The sequence below is a fragment of the Zonotrichia leucophrys genome, unplaced genomic scaffold (genome assembly GCF_028769735.1).
Source record: "Zonotrichia leucophrys gambelii isolate GWCS_2022_RI unplaced genomic scaffold, RI_Zleu_2.0 Scaffold_199_88955, whole genome shotgun sequence".
NCBI lineage: Eukaryota > Metazoa > Chordata > Aves > Passeriformes > Passerellidae > Zonotrichia > Zonotrichia leucophrys.
Window position 1 is genome coordinate 78,573 of NW_026992404.1, and position 10,383 is coordinate 88,955.

The 10,383-nt window shown below is 52.2% G+C and overlaps 1 pseudogene; it reads right to left on the reverse strand.

Moving 5' to 3' along the window:
- Nucleotides 1-1,425: 1,425 nt before the first annotated feature.
- Nucleotides 1,426-7,689, reverse strand: LOC135461154 (cell division cycle protein 20 homolog; annotated as a pseudogene).
- Nucleotides 7,690-10,383: the final 2,694 nt, after the last annotated feature.

Here is a 10,383-nt window from a genome sequence, read left to right on the forward strand (position 1 = left end):
CCGAGGATTTGTGTCTGAGGGAGAGCTCCATCCTTGGGCCTCCTGATCTTTCCCAAGTGGCCAAATGGGGATGCACCAGCAGCTCTGCTGGGAAGGTGCTGGCTCAGTGGTTGTTTTTTGAGACTGTGCCCCCCATATCAGCTTTATGTGTGTGTGGGGGGGGTGCTCTGGTGGGTGTGGTTACACACTCACTGGCCTTGGCAGAGCACAAGTCGGAACCTTTGAAGGTTCCAGCTTCTGTAAGGCTCAGGAGGCAGAGCTGGTGCTGGGCACAGTGTGGTACTGTGCTGAGGGAAAGGTGAAAACAGTTAATAATCCACCCTCAGCTAATCACTGAGGGCTGATGGGAGGCACAGGCTTGGTGGAGCTGCTTTGTACAGGCCAAGGTGCTTATCAGCTGTGCAGTGTCCCCAGCAGCCCCTGGCAATGCTGGTGCAACTGAAGGAGAGGCTTGATGGGTCTGGTGCAGCCCCACAGCTTCAGACACTGCGGCTCCACCATGAAAAGCAGCATGGCTGAGCTGGTTGTTGGTCAGGTAAGGGCTCAAATATATTTCCTGCAACTTGCTCCAGCACAGTTCAGCCTGGAAAAAAGGCATTTTTCCAAGTGCAGGGGAGTCAAGCTCCAATAAACGTCAGCTGAGCCCTGGTGCTTGCTCCCTTGCATGAAACCTCAGTGAGGCACCAGGGCCTCCTGTCAGCAGGAGGGGAAGGGAGATCAGAGTTGGTGGAAGAATACGTGACTGAAGGCTGAGCATAGGGTTGGTGGTGCTTTGCGTGGCTCTTGCATGACATCCAGGCTGGCTGTGGCAGCGTAAGCTAACCTTTCGTTTTGCATCAGGCTTTATGCCAGAGCCAGCCCCTTTCCAGCCTTTGGGGTGATTACAGCTGTTGCTCTATATTTCCCTCCCTCCTTTTTTTTCCAACAGCTGTTCTACTCAAGCATCATAGGCAGGCAGTGATGGCTGCCTGTAGCTAACAAGACAAACTGAGATCTGCCTGCAGAGCCATAGGAAGGTGTCCCTGGGCTTGTGAGACAGGCCAGGACAACACAAACTGAGGCCACAGCCATGCTGTGCTTTCAGTTGAGCCTGTGGCGGAGCTGCTGTGCTTGTAGTCAGCATCTAGATGGGGCAGGTGACATATCTATCTTAGCTGGGACAGAAACAGAAGTACAGCCCTTGCACAGCATCCTTCTGCTAGGCTGTGCTAAGCTCAGGGGCCTGTAAACTGGCCCTTAAGACCTATGTCTCCACTCCTTGGCCAGATCCCCAGCCTCAGGGAGAAGGACTTGGGTTGAGGAGCCATGGCTTTTTCTTCCATGAGACTCTATTAAGAAAAAATCAAGTTAAGCAGTTCATTAACATTTAAAATACTGTACAGTGTGTAAACCAAATATCCCCCTCCCCACAACAATCCCATGCTCTCAGCGGATGCTCTGGTGAAGAATACTGCTTTTGGCACTGTTTGCCTTCTCTTTCTTCCTCTTCTTTAAGGGGTCCATCTCAAAACAGTGCCAGATCCACAGTGTTTCATCAGCAGCTGCTGAGGCCACTGTTGTACCATCAGGACTCATGGTCAGGTTCAAGATTCTATCAGTATGACCTGTGGAGGAGAAGGAATGTGCAGTCAGGGCTGAGCTGATCAGCACATGCACATTTACTCCTGTATGCTCCCATGAGCCCTGCCAGCTTGCACAGCTGTCCCCCCAGTGGCTGTGGCAGCATGATTTCAGACCCCAAGCATACACTTGGATCAATGGTATCTCCTCCACAGCCCCTGGGCATGCTTTACTCCTAGCAGCATGGCCCCAGATACTGTCCTGTATCAGTGATGCTGCAGGCTCAAACCAAGGAGTGCAGCTGTCTTCAACCTCTAACACCCCCCCACACACACACACCCAGGCCCTGTCCACCTATAGTAGGAGTCTTAATATCTGTAAGTAAATGAAAAGGGGGAATATAGTAGGAGTCTTAGTAAAATATCTGTATTGTATATTGAATATCTGTATATAGGCCTTGCCCTGATAAGCCCTGGTTGTTTTTGATGGGCTGCAGCTGCAATGTCCTTAATTGGGCTGCAGCTGTAGCTAGTGAAGATAACTGGGATAAAAGGGGCTGGGCTTGGCCAGTCAAGCTGAGCTGACAAGAAGCCCTGAGGAAGAAGGAGCAACAAGCAGGAGAAGAAGTCAGAGCTGTGAAGAACTGCCCCCAAGAAGTATCACCAAGAAGGTACAAGACTTTAGAAATATGATTGCGACAGTATGGGACTTTAGAAATGCAACCTTGGTCATTGTTGTACATTTCCATATAACCAGCTGATTCTGGGCAAAGCCATGGCCGGAAATGAGCTCCTTGTAGTTTGTTGACCATAGGATAGAAGTCACCTGCAAAGAGGCAGTAACACAGGTGAGACGAAGTCCTTGTGCTGATGCTCACCACTCAGAGGCGAGCATGGTCCCCCTCCTTCCCTGTGCCTCTGGGCCTGAGGAGCCAGCAGCTCTGTGTAGGTGTGCTGCCAGAAGGTGTTTGTCTCCAAGCCGATGTTCATCTCTCACCTGGGAACAGGTATCAAGAGTACTGAGGCAGGCGCCAGAACACACGTTCCAGATGCGGATATGTCTGTCTCTAGTGCCACCTCCAGTGGCTAGAACATTCATCTGCCATGGGCACTATGCCACAGCCTGAGACAGGAGAGTTCATTTTAAAACATACAAGAGGCAACCTGCACCCAGCCAGTGCTGCATGCCTGCCTTGCACACACATATCCGCCCATGGCAGCTCTGTGCTCACCTTGACAGCACCCTGGTGCTGAGTGAAGGTCTGTGGAGGAGCAAAGTCGCCACCCCCACCTTGGGTGCATGGCCAGACGTTCGCAAGACTGTCATTGCCACCACTGGCCAGGTAGCAGCCATCCAGAGACCATTTGAGTCCGCACACCTCCTGTGTGTGGCCAGCAAGGGTGGCCACGTGATGCTCAGCCACCTGGACATCGTGGTGATGGATGTGCCCAGTCCGTGCACCACTGCAGAGAGAAGAGAAGGCTTGCAGGGTCAGGCGGCACATTTTCACCCAAATCCATTTTTGTTGTTGCAAGACTGCTATAGCTGCCACTGGGTTTCAACCCGTGTTACCAGCAACACAGGTCTGTTGGTGTGAGTGAAACACCCACACAAGCTCTTTACAGCTTCAGCACAAATTGCAATACAGGAAAGAGGCCTTCTCCTCACAGCCCCAACAGATAAGGCTGAGTAAGAATCCCAAGCCAGGACAAACTTCTCTCTGCCATCCCTAACCCATGCCACACATAGATTGAGGGATAGGAGTTTGCAACAACTGGAAACTGCCCTTGACCCACTGCTTTACCTGGAGAGGATGCAGCTGTTCCAGCTGAGGGTTCCCACACGGCCACAATGGCTGGTCATGGTTCGGAGACGTTTCTGCTGCTCAATGTCCCATAGCTTATAGGGGCCTGAGTAAATATATGTATTGCAGTAAAAGATCTCTGTATTGTATAAGTGACACTGCCCTGATTCTAGTTGTTGTAAATGGGCAGCAGTTGTAGCCCGTGGAGGTAGCTGGGATAAAAGGGGGTGGGGCACTCAGGGAGAGCTGGAGAGGAGCCCTGACTGAGAAGCAACAACACTGCTGTGAAGAGCTGCTGTGAGAAAACCACCCAGAAGATATGAGACCCTAGAAATATGATATACAACAATATAAATGCAACAACAGCTGGAAAGGCAAAGCAAAAAGTTCTAAAAAGTTCTTCAGAAGAAACCCAATCCTGTTTCTATGCTCTAGGAACCTCACTGCACAGGCTCTGGCATTCAGCTTTCTCAGTAAGCAAACAGAGAAAATGTGTATCTCATGACTATAGCACAGAAGGTAACACTGCTTATCAGAAAACCCCCAAACCAAACCCTGCCTTGCACACTGGACAGTTCCACCCCACACCAGGGAAGACAAGTCAGGTGCATGGCATCCTTCCTCTGCCAGCCAAGGTTTTGTCCCCAGGCCCCACAGTTCTGTCAATCCCTTGAAAACACCTCTAGTTTTACTCCTGCATTCACCTGAATCTCAGCACTACTTGTACCAACAGCAAGGTAGTCTCCTTCTTTAATCCATGACACAGAGGAAATGTAAACATCTGGATGCTCCATCTGCAGCAGGGGGATAATCTCCCTAGTAGCGTGATTCCATAGATAAACAGTGTCATCCAGAGCCACTGCCAGGAAGTTCTGGGAGCTCCAGTCTATGAGATTCAGATCTACAATTTGAAAGAGCAATGCAGGTCACACCATGCTTGGCTAGAGAGCATGCCCTTCACCCATGCTGATGCACCAGGTGCGGGTGCACGTGTGCACACACACACGCAGAGGTGAGGGGCAGCCTTCTGAGTGTCACTATGCCCAGCTGCTGAGGCCAGGTACCCTGCTCCAAGGCACCTATACAGTGCCCTAGACCACTGTCCCTGTAAGGCCACACAGGGACACTCCAGAATTGGTCTGTGCTAGCCTGGGTACACTGTCCTAGGAACAGCAATCCAGTGCAGAATGTTCTGGATGCCCAGCACTCAACCCTGTAGCCTACTTACAGTAGCTGTTGCAGATCTCTGGTGCATCCAAGACCCGTTCTGGCTTTGAGCGAATATATCTGCTATTCTTTCTGCTGAATCCAGATGCCATATTCTGACTATAGAGCACTTTCAGGTTATTCTGATAGCCTGTGTGCAGGGGAGCAGGTTTGTTAACCTGAGATAGTTTCCTTCCAGCTGAGTGCTGCTCACCCAACTAGGAATCCCTTAGAGTGAATATAAAGTCCTAAGAGAAACGCTCACAAGCCTGCAGTGTACTAAAATCACTGGCAGTATGAACTGCTGAACAGGGGTGAGCTACAATTTCCTCATTCATGGAAGCAAATTTAACAAACACTTGGGTTTTTGAATCCCATTATATTTAGTTGCAGTTTAAGCTAGAAAGTGCACAGCAGAGAGTTTGGTGCTCTTACAGACTTCATGAAGGTTTGGAACCTGCAGTACACGTGACTGTCACCGACATCTTTTCATGAAAATCCTTTCTTTAGGATTTTTCTCCCTTCTGAGAAGCTGTGGCCTCAGCAACAAAATGTAAACAATGGTTATCTGCTGCTGTGGAATGCAACAGGTGGATGCGTGATTGGTCTTGGGTGTGTGTTTGGATTTACTGACCACTCACAGCAGAGCTGGGTCTCACCCTCTGCTAAGACACGGCCCTTTGTTTATTCATTCTTTTTCTGTTCTTAGCTTAGCTAGCTTCTGAGAACTTTCCTTCTATTTCTTTTAGTATATTAATAATGTTATATATATCATAAAATAATAAATCAAGCCTTCTGAACATGAGGTCAAGATTCTCATCTCTCTCTTCACCCTGAAGACCCTTGCAAGCCCTGTAACAGGTGACCAACTGGCAGTCATAGCACCTCTCCTAAATAAATTCACTGTAACTGTTATGCCCTCCCTCAACCTCAGGAACCTTAAGAAAGGAGACTCCAGCTTGTACAGCTCTCAGAAACCAGCTGATTTCTCTTGTGACCACACACAGAGCCTCTGTGTTGCTGTTCCCCTGACCTGATCTCTCCTGCTGATTCCGCTCACACAGACTCTGTATCATACATTCTGGAGCATTTTGTGGTTTTCCTCTGAGGTGGAGGATCTTTGCCTCTTCTACATCAAAACCATTCAGATTCACTGCCCAGGCTTTCTGTTGCTCCTGCAGAGACAAATCACCCTTTAATTTTTTTTTTTTTAATTTAAGTGCAATGCATTTAAAACAATTCCCACACTGCAATTTAAACAGACACCTAAGTCCCTTTCTCTTAGAATCTGAAGATGTTTGCCTGTGCTGCAAGGGTCGGTCACACAGAGGCAGGTCAAAGCAGTTTTTCCTCAGACTTTCATACATCGTCCTGCTCACATTTTCACACAATGGCAAATTCAGTGTCATTGCCAGTGGGAAAAGCCACAGCCACAAAGCGACCAAATGCTTCATAAACAGATTTCAGAACACAGTGTAAAACATTCCAGAAGTGTTCCCTGTGGAGACATTGTCCTAGAATAGCTACCACCAGCAGTTTCATTTTGCATAGGCTCACAGCTTTGTGTTTTTGTTGCTTGCTACATTTTAAAGCCTCATTAGTCAAAAGCTAAATTTTGCTACCAGAAGCAACATAGGCTTAGAGTGCAAGGCAGTCTCTACAGCTTCAATCTCATCCTAGGCTCCTGAAGACCAGAGCTGCAAGCAGTGATGGCTGGGACTTGTCAGTCCCACACGCCCACTTGATAGAAGCTATAGTTTACTGCTCTGTAAAGGGGCAGGAAGGAGTAGCGGTTGTTGAAGTAATTGTAACTTAGCAACATGCTCACCTTCTTGGTAGGGGAATCCTCAGCAGGGTCATTCTCTTTGCTTAGGAGGAAATTTGCCATCTCCATCTGCATAGTGCTGCGGTTGGGAATGTAGCGATCCCCCCTAGCCTTTGTGGGGGTGCTTTGAATTTTGGATCCAGATTTACCTGCATTCACATATGAAAATATTGTCTTACAGCTATTTAACAGCCTGTATTAGAGCTTTCACAGGAGCAAACCCAACACTCTTCCACATCACACCCACCAGACAAGTAGGACTCTGAGGTCTCATGCCACCCAGTCACAACCAACTTATATTTTCCTCCCTGCCACCAAGTTGGTTAGGGACTGTGTGGTGCAACTCCTTGGGTCTAGTGCAACAATTCCAGAGTCCAGAGATAAGGGGAAGATACAAAAACGCTCACAGGATGCAAAGCTGTCAGCTGACAGTCCTGCCCACACTTGTCCTAGCATACAGCTGTGTCAGCAGGGCTCAGCTGGGCGAACAGCAGCTCCCCAGCCCCAGCGCTCAGAGCTCTGCCCCTCATGCTGGCAAGGGAGGTGCGTGGCTGTCAGGAGCACAGCCCACCTCCTCCTGCCTGAGCAGCAGCCGGTAGGGCAGCGTGGCAGGGAGCCCAGAGCCCCATGGCTACAGACAAGCAGCCTGGGGGAGGCTCCCGCACTCAACCTCTGCCGCTGGGGGCCGGCGCTCACCGGGTGTCTTGGACGGCGTCTTGCTGGAGCTGTGGGAGCGACTGGCCGGCTTCATGGGCGACACGCTGACGGGACTGGGCCCGGGGCCGCTCTCCTTGGCCTTGCACTGCCATCGCGCAGGCGGCGTTCGGGATCAGCGTGTCCAGCTTCAGCAGCCCGTGCAGGTCCGCCTCCAAAAGGAACTGCGCCATGGTCCTGCGGGCGGGCGGCGTTAGCCGTACCCCCCGGCCGGGCTGAGCCTACTCCGACAGGCCCCGCCGGCCTCCCCACCACCGGACCGTGCAAGCGCTCTGGCCGCTCCTCCCCACCAACGGACACCCCCACTCTCCCCAGCCGCTCCTCGGGACACTCCATCAGCCGATACGCCCTCCCTCCGCTCCTCAGGGGTCCCTGATCAGCCGGCAGCCCTTCCAGCCGCTCTTTGGGGCTCCCTCCGATAAGCGACATTCTCCCTTCCCCTGCCCGCCTCACCACAGCCTCCCCGCTCGGGATTGCGCCTCCACGGCGTCTCTCCGGCCCTGTGGCACGCTCACCTCCACGGCGCCGCGGCCGCTCGCCCGCCCCGCAGCATTTTAACCGGCGGGCGGACGGGGCCCCGCTCTGCCGCTTCACACCCAACGGCCGCGCACTGCCCGGCGACGCAACGCGATTGGCTGAGCCGCGGGACCGGACGGGGCGCTCCGCGCGTGCGGTGAGGGGGCGGAACCGAGAGCGGGACCAGGGCGGGGCGTTCTTGCTGGGGCGGGGCGATCCGGGCCGGGGGCGGGGCGGCGAAGGAGGGATCAGGCGGGGGCTCGGGGGGAACAGGAGTTTATGGCGAGGTGGGGGCAGTCGTGGCTGCCTGTGGCTCCCAGCCGCTCACGAGCAGGTAGGACTGGTTGGCGATGTCGGTGCTGGACAGGCGGCCCCCAGCGTGCTCCAGCGGCGGGCCCGCCTCACGCCGCGGGCCGGGCAGCACCTCCAGCAGGCAGGGCAGGACCGCCTCCTCCGGCGGCTGCTTGTCGAAGACATTACCTGGGGGGACATGGAGTGGACGGGGTAGGGGCTGCCCTTCGAGCTGCCCCTGGGAGCAGCTGAGCCGCCCTGCCCACCCACTCACCTGGCCGTGCTTGCTGCTTTCCTAGAGGAAGCTGCCCAGAGCAGGTCAGGAATGGGCGGCCAGAGTTTCTGCTTCATGTTGCTGGGTACTGAGACAGAGTAGAGATCCATTCTGAAGTAGGTAAAGTGTCTGGCAGCGGTGAAAAGTCTGTGAGGCCAAAGCTGAAGGAAAAACTCGCATGCCGAGACAGCAAAGAGACAGAGAAAGAAAAACAGAAAAGACCAAGAGGTCAATTTGCCCCCGACCTAGGAATTCCTTTGATAAAAAAGAACTGGCGATAAATGTCACGCGGAATGAATATGTATGAACCTATTGTGAAACTGTATGCATATGCATTTGGAAGGGGGATAAAAGGAGTTCTGAAATCTCCAGAGGTATGCATGCCTTTTGAGGAGAATTTTCTCCGTATGCGTCTGGCGCCATAAATATACATACCGAGCTTTACAACTTTTATAAAGTTGTGAGGTTTCTTCTTTTCTCCGCAAGACAATACGCAGGAAGGGGCATCGAATTTACCCTCAGACTTGAGGTGCCCTAATGCCCCGTGCAAAGTGCCCACGCTTGGTGCTGGAGCCCCCCGCCTGCCCCTGGCACAGCCCTTTACCTGTAGAGGGAGGGGAAGGTGCAGCGCAGTCCCAGGAGCACTGCTGAGAAGAGCGGCGGCACCACGGTAACACTGGGGATGAGCCAGCCTGCATAGGAGGAGGAACGCCAGAACTGTAGCCCTTCCCAGACCCACCGTCTCTGAGCCCCTCACAGCCCCCTGCCCCGTGCTTCCCTCCCCATTTCCAGCACTCTCCGCCTCTTGCCGTCAGCCGTGTGGCTCCTGCGGCCGCAGCCTCCTGCCCTGTCCCTTACCCGCATCGGCCATGGCATCAACCACAATGGGTTTGGGCCCCTTGCGCAGCTGGATGTGGTACCTCACCCCTGGCTCCAGGTCCCAGAGCACCACCCAAGTGTTGGCCTGGACCAGACTCTGCAGGAGAGGGGCCAAGCTGAGGAGCAACTGCAGGCTCCAAACCCCCCTGCCCATCCCTGACACCTCTATGTGCCTGTCCCAGTGCTGGTCATTTCAGAGGTGCTGCCTTGGTGGAGAGAAAAATCAATCTTCTGCCTTTCAGGGAGCTGAAGGAGAAGGGACTCTAAACCATCCAACACATGGCTAGGTCCCATTCAGAGGTCCTGCTTTGCAGACTTGGTGAGGTTTGTTTGGCAGTTACCAGCGAGGTGAGAACATTGTTCCGAATTGTCCCCCATACTTCATACACGATGTGTAGAGTAGGTATGAGCTTGTTCATCTCCAGGTGTGCTCAGGGTCTGCCTTCATTTCTGGTTTAGACCTGGTATTTCTAATGTCTGTCAGCTGTCTGTAGGATTTGTGGGTACATGCAGCCGTATTTACTGGCAGGTCGGGTATCTGACACTCATCTTTGAGTGTGGTGCCTTTATGATGCAATGTGCAAATGCAGAAACTGAGACACTAATCATGTCATTTGCCAGTCCCAGTCTTTGCCCAAGCTGTAATTCAACACTGCAAATTATTCTGTAGACCTGAGCCTGTGTTTTCTGTTTCCTGGCTGAGTGCTTCAACTGCTGGTGTTGCTTTTTTGAACAGGAGCACCTGACTCTTTTATCACTTGTGCCTTTATGATTTGAAAGCATTCTTTGCTTTAATTTTCTAGTAAAAGGGCCTAAAATCAAAGCCATGGACATTTTAGAAGGGTTAAGTAGAACACTGAATAAAATTTTTATTTTAGGCCTGCAGTGAGCAGGTCTGAGGCCAGAAATAGGTGCCAGAGTAAGTGCCTTTCTGTGCTTGCGCTCTCCTGCTCTTCCTGTACTTGTATGTTCCTCTGGACAGAGTGGGAACTGTTGTCATTTCCTGGGGCTTCTGTTGAAGGCAACTGGTTTTCTTTACAAGGTGATTCTTATGTTTCCCCTCATGGCTTCCCCAGGTGACCAGCCTCCGTTCCAAGGTGTCCTGGACTCTGATGTGGATGAGGTTGCTCAGATCCTTCTCCAGATGGTGTCCAACTCTCCAGAATTTGTTCAGAAAGCAGCCACTGAGACCCTGGGAATCCTGGGGGACAATGTGACTCCTGCACGAGCAATGACTGCTCTCATGGACATGGGAGTCAAGTAGGTTCTTCTTCTTTTAGTGATATTCTTCACCTTCATGTGTGTGGGAGGGAG